Here is a 20,590-nt window from a genome sequence, read left to right as displayed (position 1 = left end):
AATATTTAAATCCCTTAAAAACTCTCTATTGACAAGCCTAAGAAGAGAGCTGCTCACTGTCAGAAAGTGGTAGATCAATCTGAAATAGTATGATGCAATTATTTTTGAACAGTTATTAAGGGTTGATATATTAGTACTTTGTCTTTTTTTGAAAATATGGAAAAATTTTAGAACTATTAGTTAGCTCCAAAGCTTGAACAAAGGGAAGGAGGAAAGGAAAGTGAATAGAAGCAGCGAGCGAGTTCCCTTGTGAAATTCTTCTCCTCAGGGAAGATCAGGAAGCAGAAGCCAAGCTGAAGAAAACAGCCGCTGCAACAAGCCATGCACGCGGCCTTGCCTCAAGCCTTCGCTAGCTATGTCTTCTGGTCCGCGCTATGCGGGTGCTGTGGGTTCTGCTTCCTATCAAGGAGCACTTGGGGCGGGGAGATGGCTCAGTAGAATAAGTGCTTGCCTGGCAAGCGCAAGGTCCTGAGTTCAATCCCCAGTACAAAAAAAAAAAAAAAAAAAAAAAAAAAGGAGCAGCACTTGCCTGTAGGGTACCTTTTAGGCAACAATCTCAGTCTTATTAATAAGACTATAAAATTCTTGATGTCTTTAACGTGTAAAGGTTTTCTCAAAACACATGTCCTACCCACGTAGAAACAATTTCCATGCTTAAACAATACATTTTTAAAATGTGATGAAATAATACGTAGATACTAAAATTATATTTTTGAGTTCTGTCTAATGACACAAAAATGGCTAAAATGCAAGACATACAAAACTGATACTATAAGAATCTCATTCAAAAAAACAACAATGGTATAAAGCAAAATATTAAAATATTAAAAGCAATACTTTTTTGGTATAAAAATTCAATGGACTATGAGACACGAACACTATTTTCTTCTCTATGGTTTTATACATGTTCTAAACATTTTATGATAGGTCAGGCATAGTGGCACATGCCTGTGATCTCACAACTTGGGAGACTGAGGCAAGAGGATCACTGAAAATTTGAGGCAGCATGGCGCTACACACAAGTTTAAGGCCAGCCTGTACTACATAGTAAAATCCTGCTTCAAAAAGCAAACAAAAAACAAAAACCAAAAAACAAAAACCACCGTAGCTACACTTTTTCTAATTATGAAATGGTAGTAGTTAGGTTACTTTTTAAAAATTAGACTCCAGCAAAAATCAAAATATTTCTCAAAGTGATAAAAGAAAGAATCACGTCATAAGAGCTAAAGATAATAACTTGAAAAGTATTCAGAATTACTTTGAAAAGCAATGAGCAATTACAGTGTACTTGAGTTTCATGAGAGTCTGCGATTTGTATAGCAAAATAAAAGAATTATAAAATTTATTATTTGTTGCCTAATAATTTTATTTTTAAATTTTTTTTACCTCAGAAATGATTTTTTATTGATTTTAGTGAGCAAAAAAGATAAAATAGCAATGAAACAATTTCAAAACAGGTTAGTAGGATGGTTACAACTGCTTAATCATTTTACAAAAATATTATTTCCAAAAATATTATTTGAAGTATAGAATTAGTGGGCATGTAAGTTTATTCTAAAACTCTTGTTTCCTTTTGGTTTACCAAATTTCTATTGAGTATTTATCTACTCAAAACTAAACTAGGCAGTGGTGATGAAGTTTGGTCACGTTTGATAATGTACTGCACCAGATTGCAAAAGAAGGTGCAACATCACAGAGGGGGGAACAGCACAGTGAAAGGCCCTCAGTGCCATGACAGAAGTTTGAACCGGGGATAGGCACAGCTCCAAAGGGAGATGATTCGTGCCCGGGCAGGCGGAGGTCATGGTTTTTCAAGCAGACGAAGCAGCAGCAAAGCCTGAGACCGAAACAGCTCCCGATAGTCAGAGATAGGCATTTACTTCTGTGGGACCAGTGTTAGAATACAGAGCGCAAAGAGTAGGAGGACAGTGTAGACACCCCACAGACCCACCATCTTGAAGAATGGGGCTTTTCATTGAGGGCACAGCCACAGTTTTAGCAGTAGGGGTTTGCTGTACGTACGTGCCGTACACTCACCGGGAACATGTGGAGGTCAGATGATAACTGGGGCCAAGTGGCCAGGGGAGGGTGAGAAAAGACCATAATTCTTGGATTTTTCCAGATTAGGGAGATGAGATCCAAATAAGAATATTAGAGCATTTATGTTTTATTTTTTTACCATTTATGTTTTTTATAATGTGCCTTGCAACACTTTTTACCCACTTTTACTAAACTTTACTGAAGAAAATTGACATGTGCAGTTTATAGTGTAGCAACAACAAATGTGTTCATATAGCATGACAAACATTTCCCTATCCAGCATAACATCAAGGGGTTGTACATGTATTGTAATAATCTCCACTTATGCATGTATGCAATACAGCGCATATAAATGCAACTTAGAATCCGATGAATTGTCAAATTTATCCTGATGATATTACAGATTGTGTGTTTGAAGTCTCCCTTATATTGTAAATATTGTGCTTATTATTTGAGGTATTGGAGATTGAGTTTAGAACCTCCTGCATGGCAGGAAAACACTACCACGAAGCCTTATCCCCAATCACTACATGGTGGCACTCTTTGTGAATTGGTTTCCTGAAGAGCAATTAGTACCAAAAAACATGAGTAACAAACAAAATGTTTCAGATAGAGAACATAGTGAGTCAAGAGGCAATGCACATAAATTCAAGCCTATGTGTCAACACAAAAAGGACAAGTCCTGGGACAATATTTTAACATCAGAATGCATTAAGCACCAAATTTGATGATTTTAGAAGCTGAGTACAAAGTGTAATTATTAACATTATTGGAGAACCTAATACACTTTCAGTTTTGTTGATTAAGTATTTTGCTATTTGTTATATTAGAAATTAAAATAAAAATATTAAAAATATTAAGTAAATATCAATAAATTTATAAGTAATAATCATGGATAAACAACATGTTAACAAAATGAAATTGAAGTAAGAATAACCATATTTCTAAAGAAAAATATTGACATGGGTAATAATTTTATAGATTTATACATCTCTAAAATCTAGCTTTAGGGCCAGCCAAATAGCTCAGTGGATTAAAGTGCCTGCAAGCAGGCGCAGGGGCCAGGGGTTCAATTCCCAGGGCCTGCCATGCTGGCCCTGCTCCCAGGGTGCACTGAGATGGCAATTGAGACTGGGCATGGTGGCACGTGCCTGTAATCCCAGCTCTTGGGAGGCTATAAACAGGCAGATCACTACGAGTCTAATCTAGTAGTGAGACTCTTAACACCCTGCAGACCCTTCCCTAAAATACAAAAATTAAAAAAAATAAAATAAAAACATAGCTTAATATATATAGATTTTTAAATCTACTGCATTTGTGAATGCAACTGCCACCTGATTGACTTAAGATTCATCAAGGAGATTAGTAAAGCACCCTTCTTGGTGCATCTCTGTGGGTCATAAAGTCATGACCTTGGCATGTGTATCGGGCCCTCCTTCTCTCCCTCCCTCCCCAGGGTCACTATTTCCTGGCTCTGCTTTTTGGTCACCATAGACAATGAGCTTTTGCCCCACACACACCTTCTGCCCTAGTCTTCCTGCTTTTGGGCCTGCTCCCTTACCATGCACTGGATCCCTTGAACCCAAGAACTAAATCAAAGCTTTCTTAAGTAGGAGGTGTCAGGTATTGTGTTCCAGCACAGAAAACAGAATAATGTGAGATTCAGTCCATTGTAATTCATATTTCAGTGACGAATATGAAGAAAATCTAACTCACACAGTCAACTGGAATACTTTAACGGTCTTTCCACATAATCATGAACATTTCTTTAAGATGACCCACAAAAACTAGACAAGTAGAATCTGAAAGCAAATTGACAAACATGTATCTTCCTTTTTTAATCTATCTATTTATGTATTTGGTACACGGTTTCATTATGCAGTTTGGACTTGTGATCCTTCTGTCTCAGTCTCCCCAACACTGGGATTAGAGGCATACCCACCATGCCTGATTTAATGTTCTGTTTCTCCTAAGCAAATCCATTGGCTTATCTTTACCTTAACATGGATAGCCAGGCACTATGCTGAATATATTATGGGCATTATCCATTTGTGAAATGTTAACTGACTTGGATATACATAACTTCAAAATGTTGACACATCTTTTTATTTATCAGTTAATGTCATGTCATCGCATCAGAAACTGTGAGAAGCTATTGCGTTCATGGTAGGAGATACAAATTTTCCAAAACTCAAATTCTTTCTTGAACAGTCAAATTTTATCATTGGCAGCTAATACTGTCAGTTATTTTCTTGAAATGACAGACTTTGATTCATTTTCAAAATTGTGGTTGATATTTAAAACTTTATAATCAAAATTTGTCTGAGTCACTTTTTCAAATAGAGTTTTCCATGAAAATCCATCTGATTTACTTTATGACTCAAGTTAAACTCTTCTTTGAGAAAACTGTTGTCGTTCTTTGATATGTGCCAGATGTTCTTTATATATCCATTTCAGTAAACAAAATACTAAAAATACATATATTTGAGGTTCTAGGTGAAATCAGATTAATGTTTGCTGCTTTGTTGAAGACATTTCTTTATGGAAATTGGCTTTTAATTTATTTATTTTTCTATTTACTTGTTTTTCTCCTGAAAATAAACAGTAGTGAAGAATAGAGCAACTATAAATATAGTTCACTGCCCTTAGTGTGAAAAAGTTTTAGTTATTCTTGCACCATAAGTGTAAATGGCAGTACAGTGAAAAAAGCTAAATCATGTTTTCGTACTATTATGAAACTAGCTTTGCCCTCAGAGATACCCTGAAAGTTCACAAAGCAACACAAGGAGGTCTTGTGGGCAGACTGAAAATAATGGCTGAATTCCCTTTAAGAATTTTTCTATTTTTTTGATTATGCTTCATATCCTTCAGAAATCATTAACACAACTGTCTCATTGCTATTTGTCTCACAATAAAATTATGGTAAAAAAAAGAAAGAAATCATTAACACATTGAGAACACAACCATGAAAATGTTTTTACATATTCCATTAAATAGAGTGTTTGAAAGGAAGATTACATAAAAATAGAGGGTAAAATAAAATGTATAGTAATGAAAAAAAAAGAGAGAATAAAAAGGGCCACGAGGTCCCGACCCCTCCCTGAGAAGGAGGTGGGTTTTTATTCTTTGAGATTTGTAGCAGGTTTTTTTTTTTTTTTCTTTCTTTTTGTATTTTAGGGAAGGGTCTACAGGGTATAGGGTGCTCAGAGTCTCACTACTAGATCGGACTGGTAGTGATTTGCCAGTTTACAGCCTCCCAAGAGCTGGGATTACAGGCGCGTGCCGCCACGCCCAGTCTCAGTTGCCTTCTCAGCGCACTCCTGGGGGCGGGCTGGCACCCCAGGCCTTGGGGATCGAATCCCTGACCCCTGTGCCTGCTTGCAGGCACTTTAATCCACTGAGCTATTTGGCCGGCCCTTGTAGCAGGGTTTGTGGTGAAGAGAACTCTTCTATTTTCTTTTCTTTTGCTTAATGACTCCTATTTAGCTTTTTCTTATCTAGGCTCAAACTCCCCTTTGAAAATTTTTCAAAGGCACTCCCTGCCCACCGGTTGCTCAATCTTCCAGATCACACAAGTCCCTTGAAACCTGAAACTCCAAGCCCAGGTGGCAATGAGATTCGGATACTCTAGACCCAAGCCTATCAGTTTTCTCCTGGATTTTGTACCAATATACTGACTTACAATAGCCCAAAATACTATCGGCCTTTCTTAGTGGCATATCACATTCCAAGAGACTATCAAAACTGCTGCCTGGTAGTATTTGTGAAGTCTCAAAGTCACTCTTTCCAGGATTTTCAAATCCAATGAGTTTCTTCGACTGAAATCATTATATGTAAAATTATTTCAGGTGTCCCCGTTGTATGTATAGATAACTGGAAACCCCAAGCTCTGTTTTCTTTATGCAATTGGCTTTACTATCTACATGATTAATTTTTCTTTAAAATAACCTAGGCATTATAAAAAATATGCTATTGATAATGGATTACTTTTCACACCAATTCCTACCCCTAAACACCTTAATAATAATTTAAAAAAATCAAATGCAACGTATCCTAATAATTCGCCTCATTGTTCTGCCATTTCTGGTTTGATTCCTCAGTCTGCTCACTCACTCCTGTTGTCATTCCATTTGAGAATCTTCTAACTTGATTTTGCCAATTTGATTCTAAAGTTTAAAAATGTATGTGGTTATCTCAGTATTTATAGGTGCTTTCTGTTAGATTATTTTTGAATACTAATCTTTTTGTATAAGGTCTATTTTTACTCAAACAGTCAACTGCAAATGATAGAATCTCCATATATATAGATACATTTCTAAACCATTTTCTAAATTCTTAAGAGAGATATGTAGGTTACCAAATAAAACAACTTGCAGAATTCTACTCACTTAATATTTAAAATCTAGTTGTATATTAGATTCTTGACCCCAGTTTTTTTGGTTATAAAATTTTCAAACTGTTAGTATTGCTAGACAAAGTTTGTAGACTCATGAATATATTATGATAAAAATACTCAGGCATTCCACTGCTTTCCCAGTAGCCTTATAGAATTTATTCTTTTGACTAGAATAGTTTTACACATAATAGATTTTTTTGTTGTTGTTCCAGGGATCAAACTCAGGCCCTTGCACTTACCAGGCAAGTGCTTATTCTACTGAGCCATCTCCCTGGCCCCTTGTTACGCATCTTGCCTCCCTAGTAGAAACCTCACTGGTTGCTTTTATAACATTAACACATACACAGACTCTTGTCTAGTATCACGAGGCACTGTATAGTGAAAATTCATCATGAGTATAACAATTTCATCAATAATGAAATTATCAATACTAACTTTGTTGTCATTTTAGCAGTTAAAAGTGAAACCCAAAACAAATATTAGGGGTGGATTTCATGTCTTTCTACATTAATGCTCTGAAGTCCTGCTCTGTAGTACCTCAGAGTGTGTGTGTCTACACGTAGAGCCTGGACATTTGGCAAGCTGGCTTAGGGAAGACTCTTATTCAACTTCACCAGCATCCAAATAAGGGGAAATTGGGATGCACAAAGGGCCATCCAAGATGCATGTGCACTGAAGAAAGAAAATGTGAAGAAACAAATGAGAAGAGATGCAAAAGCAAGCCCAGGAAAAAGGCCTCAGGAGGAGCTACATCTCCCACCTTGTGTGTAGACTTCCAGCCTCCAAAAGTACCAGAAATAAATTTTCCATTGGTTAAGCCACTTAGTCTGTGGTGTTTTGTTATGGCAGTGCAAGGTGACCAGTTCAACAACCAACTCTATTGAAATGGCCAACCTCAACCTCAAGTTCATTTCCTTTAATGGCATTTTTGAAACAAAAGCAAATTAGCTATATATCTTTTAAAGAATGTGTATAATGTTTCAAAAGTTCAGAAGAACATATGCAAATCAATAGAGATGTTTTATAGAAATAATTAGTAGTATTTGTCCAGCAAGTTTAGCCCATTAAAGAGTTACACACGATTGCTACGCTAACTTTCCAGGACAGTCAAAAATGAATGTGCCTGCAATAATGAGCAGAAAACTTTAGCTTGAATTTAGTTTTAAAAATATGTGACAGTAAAGAATATATGACTCAATTTTCTCACACTTGAAAGTCACATGAATATCCTAAAAGGACAATTTCTATGACTTTTTCTTTAAAAATGTATCCCTACCACCTAGTGTAAAGTATTGATGCTAAAATCGTAGAGGTATGGCCATAATATTTATAAGACAGTTCATTTGGATGAAGTTCTTTCAGCAAGTGGTATTGGATGAACAATACCAGCAAGCGGAAGAACAAAGCTGGAGCTCTACTTTCCAATGCACACAAAATACTGACTCAAAATGGATCACAGACCTAAACAGAAGAGCTAAAATGACAACACTTGTACAAAAAATAGAATTTTTTTTAAGGAGGGTTAAGTAATAGTTTCTTATACATGATGCCAACAGCACAGATGACAAAGAAAACAGAAACAAAAAAATGAAGTCTGTCATTGACCCTACTTTGTCAAAACTACTAGGGTTGTAGAGGTAGCACCAAAGGAGAAGCAGGTAATAGAAGAAGGCAAGGACAAGAGAAAACTAAAAAGTAAGATCTACTTTTAGTTAAAAGAGAAGTCATTCAGCTTTCCTAGAGAAGAAGCCCAGCATCGGTCAGTAAGCGAGAGTGAGGTAGATCAAGCCATTGGGAAATGTATGAAGGTGGATCCTGAGGGTGTTCATTTTGAAACAATACAAATATAAGAAGAAAAGGTTGAATGCAAGAACAAATGAGCGCTATCTTTCTGTCTTACTGAATTATTTTGAAATCACATTCATAGTCTTTTACTTCCAAACACTTCTGAGCAGCTCATGGGTTCTGGCCATGATGGGGGATCAAAACACAAGCTTCTATGCTTCCGCCTCTTCTTATCACATGAGGTCTCAGTTTAGTGGCTTCAGAGGGCAAGTCCTTCAGTGCAAGGAAGGCTGACAATGGCACAGGGATGGGCAAAGAAAGTGGCATTGGTGCTGAAGCTCAACGACCTGAGTTGAGCCGGTGCTCAGTCATTTACCCAAGTGTCTGGGAGGGCAACTGAGAAATCGAACTGTGCCTTGGTTTCCACATCTGCAGTCTTGACCATAGCAACTACTTCATGGGATTCAGTGAAATGACATTTATAAGGTACAACCTAGAAAAGTAGCTGGTGTGGAGTAAATTCTGCATGGCTTTTGAAAATAAATATATTAATAAATGAAACATGTACACTGGAAAAACATGTACACTTAGGACATGCATAAGTTGGAGAAGTTGGGATTTTTTAACCAATTCGCTGAGAATAAATACATTCCTTAGCCCTACCTGAAACCAGCAAAATTGAAATTGAGCTGTAAATTGCTTACTTGGCTAATCAGAATTTCAAAAGCATAGGATCACTTTATCAGCAAGGTCTCACTGACAGAGATGGTGACCAAGACAAGCCCCTTAATGGCTGATTTTCTCTCTCCCCACCTCCCTTCCAAGGTAGCTGAGAGAGAGCAGAACTTGAGCTCTTTGAAAGTACATGAATTGGTGGTAGGGGTCAGCTTTTCCCACTGTCAGGAGGAAACAGCACTTTATGCAGGTTCCTGGCTAACGTTTGGAGGGATGAGCCCCATGTGAAGCTGTCACCAACACAAGCTTAGGAATTGCCTTGTCTGTTCTGTCCTAGAAGTAGCACAAGACAAGATCCCCATTTCCTTTGGTTGTCAAGAATATCCAGAAAACGTGCTCAGAAGTTCTTCCTCACTCTGGGCTTCCTGACCTACTCTTACTCTGCACAAGGCATTGAGCACATCTTACTAGATCCCTCTGTGGATTCCTGAGGTTGTGGTCCCCTGGTGACAAAGTAGTCTTTGGGTTTGTCCACTTGCCCCTGAGGGTTCTGGGTGGGAATGCAGAATGCTGGCTGGTATCCCCAGCGCCTTCTTGCATGCTGTATAATTAATTAGGTCTCCAATTGTGCCTCCCCAGCCTGACTAGATGGAGAAAACCTCCCGGCCCTGTCTTAAAGGGATATTGTCACAGTAAACGAATCTCCAGATAGCAAATTTCCCAGCAAGAAGGAGCCATGTAAATGGACAGTATCAGAATTGGCTGCAAGGTCCAAAGTGTTAGCTTTACCAGGAGGAGCACTCCGATGTACCTGCCTTCCAAATGTATATGGACATGACCAGCTCCCCATAAACTGTGGAGCAAAGGGGGAAAATGCCGCACATACAAGTGCTCTGAGTTTAACGAAAACTAATTCTACAGCTGGCTTCATGTGATATAACCAGCCATTGTGCTCTCTTCTAGTGGTTTATAATGTTACCTCACGTCTTTGCAAAATTGGTTTCCCGTAAATCTCTGTGGCCATCCATTCCTGTCTACACATTATGTTCCTAAAATAGACACCATCTAAAAATCTCTTCCAGGAGCTTTGTGGAGGAAGGCCTAAATTGCAACATTCCTCCTAAGAAGAGAGAAATGCTTTGTGGCAATTACGAAAGCAACGACCTCGAAGGGGAGTTTTAAAGGAGTTTTTCCCCCCATAGTTATCCTACTTCTGAAATGCACAGCTGAGGGAAAGCAAAGTGTGAGACACCCGCCAGGTGAACCATCGATGAGAGCCCCAAGTTGCATCACCCAAGCAGGCCAGGAATTGCAGCAAATAGGAAAGGGAAGCTATCTCCTGCTCTGGGCAGGAGGGACGGAAACAGGAAACACCAACCTCAGCATGGAATTTTCCTGTTTCTGCTTGGCATTCTCTTGGGATGATTTAAAGTGCATTCTGGGGAAATATGTTCTGTTACTATACTAGCGCATCATAAATACCACGCAAACCTGCAAACCCATAGAGAAAGAAACTACATTTAATAGGTGTGAGAGCAACAGCAGCTAGCAATTTGCAAGTTTGCAACTACACCTCAAATATTTAGTAACTTGCATGTACGGACAGAAGCATACGACACATGTCACTTCGTACCACATGTGTTACTTCATGGGACACATGAAGAAGCACCTACCCCACTCTGTTCATACTGATTTGTTAAAACAAGGGACAGCACACTGGAAAGAACCAAAACAAACACAAAATTAGTAGACATAATGCACGGCAAGAGGAGAGGTCTCTAAGCACATACCTCAAACAGGTAGGAGAGAGGAAATCCATGCTACCAAAGCACGTGAAAAAGCCTCTCATTCACCTAGAAACAGTTCTTGTGCTGTTTGAAAAAGAAAGACAGTTCTCCCTGGGAACCAAGCAGCAGCTGCAGTATCATTGCTGATTGTGACCTCTGTCTAATTAAAAGTAAACCCGTCTCTCCTACTTGGCATTACACGGACCAAGGGAATCTTCCACGTCCCACAAGTTCCTGTGCATGGGCAGCTCAATTTGAGTTAGGGGGAAAGTCACTGTCCCCTCCCACTCATGGCAGGTGGCATTTCTTCCCAGCATCCCAGCCTCTGCCCTAGGAAGCCGACACTCCTGCAATTCTAGGCTTTGGCAGCAGGCAGGCTGCCTTCTTTTTGTCCTGTGGAGTTAAAACTGAGATCTAATTTTTGCTCCATGCTTAGGAACAATATGACCTCTATTTACAGTCAGCTGCAAAGCACCAGTGAGGGAGGGGGCTTCAAAAGGAGGCCTTGAATAGGACGAAGGCGAGCAATGACAAGAACTGGCCAGATTCCAGGTTATTTCAGGCCAAAGAATCTCATCTTGTATCAAAATGCTGAACTGCAAACAAACCTCATTTCAGTTCATGGAAGGTATAGACAGGAGGGGGAGGGGAAAGGTAAAGGAGGGGGAGGGAGACAAGGGAGGAGGGGGACGGTTGGTCAGAATTCACCGACAAAGCTGGGTTTCCTGCTCTATCCAAACTGGATCTCCACCAGCTCTTTCTCCAAAGGAATGACAGCAGCGAATACACCTAAAATCCCAATGAAACAATTAGCCGGCTTACCTGATGAAAAAGATCACCCATCTGCAGCGAGGAAGAGCCACCCCAAAGACAAGCCAATTGACAGTGTGCCTTCAGTTGCAATTGTTCAGCTTCCTTGCAAAAGGTGACCAAGTATCGACAAGGGCTGCAGTCTCCTCGGGGCCGAGCGCGCGCGCACACACACACACGCACACACACTCCACACAATCAAGCACACATACACACATGCACCAGAGACCTCCGCAGTATCCTCTCGGCTTCACGCTCTCCTCACTCTGTGGTACCTAATACAAATCAGCAAACAGCTTGTTTAAAAAAAAAAAAAAAAAAGTAGAGGCCCCTTACATTGCATTGCCATCTAGTGGCCAAACATTGAACAGTTCCTCGCAGTCTCCTTCCCCCTCCCCTCTGGCTCTGGCTGTGACTGTCTCTGCCTCTATCTCCACCTCTGTCTCTCTTTCTCTCCCTCTCTCTCCTTTCATCTTGATTCCCGGCTCTTCCTCATTGCTCCATCCTTCCACTAACAACTCAAATATGAAAAAGTTTAATTTTTCGTACACCCGATGAAAAAGATCACCCATCTGCAGCTTAGTAGCTATAAGTATAGCTACTATGAAGCAAAAAAATTCAGTTACATTTGTTTGGGAATGTTATTTTATTCTTATTATAAGTCATGGTTAATTTTACAGATTATAGAATGTATTAATAAATTTTCATTTATCTTTATATTCAACCAGGAAAATCGAGTAGCCCTTTATTGTAGATTTATGTCTTTATTAAAGGGATCTACTTGACTAGATGAGAATATTTCTTATTTTTATAGCAGTAAGTTCTGGCTATACTGAACAGTCCAGAGTGAACAGATGTGAGCTCTTCAAGTTCAACACTGACAAGCATGCTTGGTACTAAGTCACTGAACTCTTCTCTGGAAATGAACATGTTTCCCGTGTTCAGATGTGATTTGATATGAAACAATATCTTGTCCTTGCAGCTTTCTATAGTTTTACTGCCTTAAACTGCAATATAGCTCTTCATCTTGTGGATATGACCTAAAGCTCAACTACAATAATGCGTTTTAATAACTGAATATATGTTCTATCCAGTAGGACATCATAAAATAAAATAAAGCCATGAATCTGAGGTTTTTCTGAGACAATGGAGGCCTACGCTAAGCTATTTGTAACTCCAGGAATTGGAAATAGAGCTTTCTACGTATATATTGGATTTTAAAATTGAATTGGTCTTTCATATTTGATCATGTATAAATTTCTAATTAATTATGTGTAGATTAATTATTTTTCAGTAAATATTTCCCCTTGGTTGTTTCTCTTTCTTTTCTTTTTTAAAAAAAAATTATGTACTTGGTATAAGGTCTCACTATTCATCTCAGACTCAGAGTGATTCTCTTGTTTCTGCCTCCCCAGTGCAGGAATTATGGGCGTTTGCCACCACATGTGGTTTCAGTGGCAGGCTCAGTGGGCCCAGGGTGGGACCAGCACGGCAGGTGGTACCAGGGATCAAATCCGGGTCCTTGTTCTTGCCAGTCAGGCTCTTAGACCACTGAGCTATCTCCCCAGCCTAACCTTGGTTGTTTTTCTTTGGACACCTAAGATATTTGCTGGTGAAAACTGTCATTGCCTATGATTTACTACTGGCTATATGTCACCTTCAATATTTAGCTTTCTATTTCTTCTGATGACAAGATAGATACTATAAATATTACTAAAATTATTTTTGTTCTGTAATTGAGAGTACTGAGGCTTTATAAGCCATATTGAGATATATTCAACAATGCATAGCTTATAAAACTATGCTCTCTTGGCGCTAGGGAGATAGCTCAGTAGAATAAGTGCTTGCCTGGCAAGCGCAAGGGCCTGAGTTCAATCCCCAGTTCTGAAACAAAACAAAACAAAAAACCCCCCAAAACTATGTTTTTGGTCCCAAAATTCATTTTTTGGCAACATAACTAAACATTTATCTTTCTTTTTCTGTCTTAGAAACATGGAGATTTAATCATTATGTCTGTGTTGACAGAACATTTACCAGTCCTTAATAATAGGTTCATATTGCAATCTCACATGTCCATCTTCTCATCCATAAAGAAACTGACTCGGACAATTTCCTATTCAAGCTCAGAAGCCCTACACATGCACAAAAGCCAATCAGGATAGCACGAACACATCCATTTGAAGTTATTCAGTGTCTGAGAAATGCCACTGCTCACTCCCTGGGACAATCGGGGCAGTTCTGGAGGCAGCTGCTGTGTCAGGTGATCGGCATCTGCTAAGTAGTTACTAGAATTTTAGAGATGAAAAGAGAGTGGGAAATATTTAAACTAACTGGCAGTGTATATTATTTTTAATCATAAGATCAACATATTCCATGTTACTTGGCATAAAAATTAGAACATCCTGAACAATGTACTTTAATGTCTTCTAATTACATATAACACAGGATGACATTGTTGCATGTATTCTCTTAATAGTCCTACGAACAGGCATCCTTTCTCGATTTCAAGAAATGAAATGACCTGGGAAACTTAGCTCCCTTTCACATCTTGCAAGATGGTGAGTACAAAAACTGAGAAGCCAGACACAAGAGAAAGAACCCAAAGCCAAGAAGGCTTCTGCCAGTGGTACTGGTAAAAAGGGTAAGGTGAAGGCAAAAAAGTCCAAGAAGGGGCAGCCCCACTGCAGCTAAAGTCCTGTCCTAGTTAGAGGAATTGGTAGATACTCCCAATATGCAATTGTTCCAGAAAGGCTTTGTACAAGAGAAAGTACACAGCTGCTAAATCAAAGGTGGAGAAGAAAAAGGAGGAGAAAGTTCTTGCTATGATCACAAAACCAGTTGGTGGGGACAAGAATGGAGGTAGCCGGGTCGTTAAGCTTCAAAAAATGCCTAGAAACTACCCTACTGAAGATGTGCCCCAAAAGCTCTTGAGCCATGGCAAGAAACCCTTCAGTCAGCATTGAGGACACTTCAAACTAGCATCACTCCCAGCACCATCTTGATCATCCTCACGGGGCGTCACAGAGGCTAGAGAGTGGTCTTCCTAAAGCAGTTGGCCAGTGGCTTGCTACTTGTGACTGGGCCTCTTAGCCTGGTGTTCCTCTATGAAGAAACACATATATGTGTTTTCTTCATGAAGAAAAAAAAACACCAGAAATTTTTAATTGCCACCTCTACAAAAATTAGTATCAGCAAAGTGAAAATCCATAAACACCTCACTGATGCCTACGTCAAGAAGAAGCTGTGGAAAGCCAGACACCAGGAGGGCGAGATCTTAGACACTGAGAAAAAGATACCAGATTTCAGAGCACTGCAAGGTGGATCAGAAAACAGTGGACTCATTCGGATTTTTTTTTTTTTTTTTTTTTTTTAGGCTTGTGCTTTCATCTCCCGTATTTTTTTTTTTTTTTTTTTTTTTTTTAGCAAAAATCAAAGCTGTTCCTCAGCTCCTGGACTACCTGAGATCCATTTTTGCTCTTATGAATAGAATTTATTCTCATAAGTTAGTGTTCTAAATTTCTTAATAAGAACCTAATTAAATAACTGATACATTAAAAAAAAGGGGGAATGAACTGACCCTTTGGATACAGGGACTAGACAAGGGAAAGATATCTTCCCAGCTGCCTCAGTCAAAATAACTAATACTTGTGACTCTGATTGTTGTCTGGTAAACTTCTGTCACTATCCAGGCTCAGGATCAGTGTGGGCCAGAGCGTAGAGAGAAACACATCACACAGTTAGAGGAAAAAGAGTGATAAAAGACAAGACCAAGCAAATCTCCGGGTTCCCAATGGCTTTTCTGTCTCCAACTGTATTGCTTAGAAGATCTACCTATTTCCCTGATTTGTAGTTCTATGATCAAGCCAGATAAAACCAAGTTTTGCTTTATTGAATTTTGTTTCTATTACTCTGTTGAGTACTACACAGTTCACTCACAGCAACAAAGCTTTAGGTACATTAGTTATTAAAATCCTGTTCATATTCTGGGTGTCTGACACTTCATTTATTTACCATTCATGCCAGGCTTTTTTTTTTCCAGATATTTAAGTGATACGAGTGAACAAATCATATCAAAATTCTCCTTTCATAGAGTTTATATTGACACAGTAGTTGATGGAAAGGTGTGCAGATTTCGTGAGAGACACACCCTGCCTTTGAAAGGTGGGACCTTCTGTTCCCACCATTGTCTTCCCAGCCTTCCATCCCTCTGTGCCTGCCAAGCTCTACCAAGTCTTTACATGTTGCAGTCAAATATCTGTTTCTTTAATGTCTTTCTAAGTTCTCTGTAGGTTACACTCTTTTTCTTTTGTTAATTATGAAACAATTTTATGTTTCTTTCATGGATTATAGTCATTTGTTAAGTTGACGGCCCTGAGAATAATGAGAATAAATGAGTGTTCTCACATGGATCCTTAAAAAGGCCAACGTCCACCCACTGCTCGAAGTGTACTTCTAATAAATAGCTCACCACTCTTCACATGGACACGCCATTCATCAGGGCTTAAGCAGATTCACAACATTGGCAATTTAAATATTCCTCATTTTAAAAGTCCTGCCATAAAGGCAAAGCACAGTAATTTTATTAAACTTATGTAGCCTATACTTATGATCATATATTGTTAAACTTTGGCATAAAATTTAAAATGAAAACTTATCATTGTTACCTTACATGACTATTACTCTTGTTCCACTTGATCTTGTCCTTAAGGTATCACATGCACGATTTATTCACTTCTGAAATTATAAATTCCCTGAGGAATATGCTGTATATTTTATTTATCTTTGCATGATTGCTTAATTAACTAGCATATGGTTTTATATCTTTTTGATAATACATTTGAAATTTTAACTAGTAAAAAGCAGTTTCTGTCCTCTTCAGCTGTCTTTAAAGTTGAGCCTTTGAAGAGACTCTGAAATCTTGTCTCAGGAGTTGGAAAGCCTTTTCCAGCTCTTTCCTACATGACAATGACTTTTAGTTTGTGAACATTGGGACTTGAGAAGCTAGCTAAGGGGACTGGTTCCAAAGGGAATATTGTGGTGCAGCATCTCTGTCAGTAGATTTGGGTAGGTCTGAGGTCACTCAGGTAGACAAAGTTGTACCTGATATTTTCCTCTGTCAGTTTCAAAACATACAGGACAGTCTGTCACAATGACTAGGATCTTGAATGTGTTCAATGAAAGAGATACCTTAACATCAGAAGACTGAATAATTAATTAGTGTGATTATTATCTAAATGTTATTTAATATTATCATAAACAGTCTTCTGGTGTCCATCTCATAGTTATGAGCTTTTTATTTAGTCACTCTTATAGTTAATTTTGTTTATAATTGGATGCAGGGTCTCACTATACAGTTCAGACTCATAGTGATCCTCCTGTCTCTCAGCCTCCCCAGCACTGGGATTGCAGGTATGCACCACCATATCTGGTTTCGGTGGCTGGCAAGGCACACCGAAGGCATGGCATGTGGTACTGGGGATCAAACCTGGGTCCTTGTACTTGCCAGATAGGTGCTTAGACCACTGAGCTATCTCCCCAGCCCTATTATGGTAAATCTTGATTGTCCAATTGATTGGCTAGTAAGATGCCTGCACGATTAGCAAAGCACCATTTTGGTTAGGTCTGCATGAGTACTAGGGGCCTGACCATGGGGATTGCATCTAGTCAGTGGCATCTTCCTCTCTGGTTCTCCCTTGGCTGGCGGTCTCCCGGCTGCCATGAGATGGTTGCCTTCACCTCCCATGTCTTTCAGCCCTGTTTCTGCTCTGGAGCCAGCTAACTGTCAACTCAATCTCAGAAACCACTCAAGTTGTATGTGTCAGGTACAGTATTTTGTCCCAGCAAGGGAAAGCTAATAGAACTGTTTCATTATTTATTAATCACTTTCACATCTTCAAGGAGAAGGGAGATACCCTTGAGTTTTGGCCCTAATTTTCCAAAGTACTGGTTAAATTCTTTCATTTTGTCCTCTAGATTTTTTGCTCAGAGTTAAAAGCAACAACTTTTTGCCTTTTGAGTTTTGAGGCAAAAAGCATTTCTAGGATTCCCTGTAATTCATTTAGGTATCTACAGTTACTGGGTGACACATGACTGGTTTCCTGTCCCCTCCTCCAAATCATAGGCACAGGGTGCTGGTGGGTCAACTAGGTGAGCTGGAGGGTATTCCGGAGGAGATGGTGCTCATGCCACACGTGCTGCGTGACGGCAGGTATCCTGGCAGCACGGTCGGTAATTATTACACAAATCCAGAATTGAAACTCAAGCAATATGGATCTAAGTCTATATGACTCTTGTATGAATATCTGGATTCAAATCTTGGCTCTTCCCCTTTGGGAATTTGAGATGAAATTTAGTTAAAGGCCAGGACTGTTGTCATTCTACAGTAGCAGCAGCTCACTACTGCCAAAGCTTACTTTTGTAGAAGTTACTTTCCAAGAGTTTTATTTTGTAGATGCAGCATTCTGCAAATATATACTGCCATTTTTTACTTTTATGAAAATATTTAGGAGCACATTGCTTTTAGCTGCCACTATTTTAGAGATACAAATCATTTCCTAGTCAAAAATAATGAACTTACATCTTTACTTTTGAAATTAATTTGTCCTTCAGAAAAATAGCTTAAAAAGTATGTGAAATTTATCTAATATTAGAATATTAAGTTGAGAAATTCTAATGAAGAACCTCTCAGGTGTAAAGCCAATTTGTTTGTCTATAAGTTTAAATTCACAATTGCATAATATTAAAAATTACACTTCTGGCATCAGAATATATATATGTATAATTTGTCATTCAAAACTATAGAACAGCACATATAGCCCACAACTGAAAAAATTCAGCAAAATTTTTCTGAACATCATATACAAAATATGGAGGGATTTTCCTTTCTTCAAATGGAAATTACTGAATCAAAATCATAGGCTTATGATTTTTTATTCATAGATTACCAATTTTGAAATACCTTTAATAAATGTGAATAATTAAATTTGTTTTTCTAATTGATTTAATTCCAAATCTGAAGTGTTTATAGAATCTATATATTTGTGTGCATACACATAAGTATATACATTTTATATAAGCTGTATAAAATAATTGAAATTACTCCTCATTCTCCTCCCACCTCTTTTTTTCCCATAAAAAGATTAAAAATAGCAAAGTCTATTCTTATACCTTAATAAAATGTAGTAATTTAAAGTGAAAGAGTACTGACCAAATAGCTCAGCAGATTAAAGCAACTGCAAGCCAGTACAGGGGCCAAGGGTTTGATCCCTGGGCCTGACATGCTGGCTCTGCCCTCAGGGTGAGCTGAGACAGCAATTGAGACTGGGCGTGGTGGTGCACACCTGTAATCTCAGCTCTTGGGAGGCTGTAAGCAGGAGGATCACTACGAGTCTGATCTAGTAGTGAGACCTTGAACCCCCTATAGAACCCTTCCCTAAAATACAAAATAAATAAATAAATAAATAAATAAATAAATAAATAAATAAATAGATAGATAAAATAAAGTGAAAGAGAAAGGATGGAGGTGGTAATCATGAAAGAGATCCTCCAGTCCTAGACATGAAAGGTGAGAATTGCCTTTTAAACATACAGATGCTCATGTCTAAATTCACTGTAGTTTCCTCTCAGTGGCATAGGTAACCATTGTGTTGAAGAGGAAATAACAGTGTGCTCAAACCAAAGAAATAGTTTTTGTGGGCTAGACAAAATCAGACATGAACCTGATTTCCTGAAGAATTACATGTACAAATGTATAGCATTTGATGAGACCACTATTGTATTATGTTCACAACAAGTACTGAATTACAAAATTTCTTCTCACTACATAGAATATTTCCATTCCTTTACTGTATCAAAATCTAAGACATATTAAAGAAACATTTTCATGTTTACTCAATGCTTTCAATTTTTAATTATTTGAAAATCTGGTTTTATTTTGGTCTTTTCTTCTTCAGCTGTTGTGTAAGACTGTATTATCAATACTAAGTGAAGTCGACACAAAAATACATTTTTTTTTATGGTGAAACACTTTTTGAGTCAAGTCAGGAACTGTCCCATTTTTGCTGATTTGCTCCTTCCATTTCATCTGCATGGAGGACTTCCTCTTTTTTGCCGCAACCTGCCCACCCTCTTTCTGTGCACCTCCCCTCTGCCTGACCCTGTGCTACAATCTCTGAAAGCAGAACTATGTCCATTCTTTGCCCATCAGATGTGTTCTAAGTGTCTGGGAGAATTTCTAAAGATGAATTGATGACTTCTGTTGAGTACTGATGAGCCAAAATTCTAGAGTGAAATTTCAACAAAACCTAACAGTAAGGTATAGAGAACTCTGTCAACCCAACAGAAAAAAATGTCAATTGAGTTAGATCATTACTACTGCTTTTGCTCAATCACTGATGAGCTGTGGGGCTGGAAAGTTCTAAGAAAGTATCCAGATAATGGTTTTTATTTTGGCTAGGAGAAAAATAATGCCAAGAGAGGGAATGTGACTTGTCCAAGGTCACACAGGTAGTTTTGTACCACAAAAGTCTAGTCAAGATTTTCCATAATTTAACTACGATGGAAATTAATATTCATAAGTTGCATCAGCATATAAGAAGCCAAATGGAAGCGAGTAAAGTATTTCTGGATCCACCATGATTGATTTTTTACTTTTGTCTCGGCAGAGAGATGAAATTGGTGGGGATATGATTGCAGTTCCTGTTGTAAAAGGTGAAGCAGTAATCAACATTGGTTTTAATGACAAATAAGAAAAATGACCATCCTTCAGCCCAGCTCCACATCCTATTCTTCTCCCCACTAGTGTTAGCAAAGCCCCCTTACTTGGAGTACTCCATCAGGTTCATATGGTAGAGAGTCATCCCTGTATGAGGAAAGCCTGGGGAATGTTTTAACTGATGTCAAAGTGTCTTGACTGTAATTCCTTCCTTCAGAGATTTTTAAAAGTATATTTACTTTGAAACATATTTGTAAGTTTCTTGTGTGAATTTAATGCTTAAAGTGTTCTTAAATACTTAACAACATAGTTCCTGAGTTGAGGACTATGAGTATAAGGCATGACAGTAGGATATTAACAGTTTTCAAAAAGGCCCAAAGAGAG

At 38.4% G+C, this 20,590-nt stretch overlaps 1 protein-coding gene and 1 pseudogene across 1 annotated transcript in view; one reads left to right on the top strand and one right to left on the bottom strand.

The window, feature by feature from the left end:
- The window catches only part of LOC101577692, a 16,724-nt pseudogene extending 6,646 nt beyond the window's left edge, over window positions 1-10,078 (top strand).
- The window catches only part of Scn1a (sodium voltage-gated channel alpha subunit 1), a 172,278-nt gene that overhangs the window by 134,197 nt on the left and 17,491 nt on the right, over window positions 1-20,590 (bottom strand). The window lies entirely within an intron of this gene.

This window comes from Octodon degus, unplaced genomic scaffold (assembly GCF_000260255.1).
Source record: "Octodon degus isolate 3935 unplaced genomic scaffold, OctDeg1.0 scaffold00267, whole genome shotgun sequence".
NCBI classification, from domain to species: domain Eukaryota; kingdom Metazoa; phylum Chordata; class Mammalia; order Rodentia; family Octodontidae; genus Octodon; species Octodon degus.
This window is presented reverse-complemented; position numbering and strand designations above follow the sequence as displayed.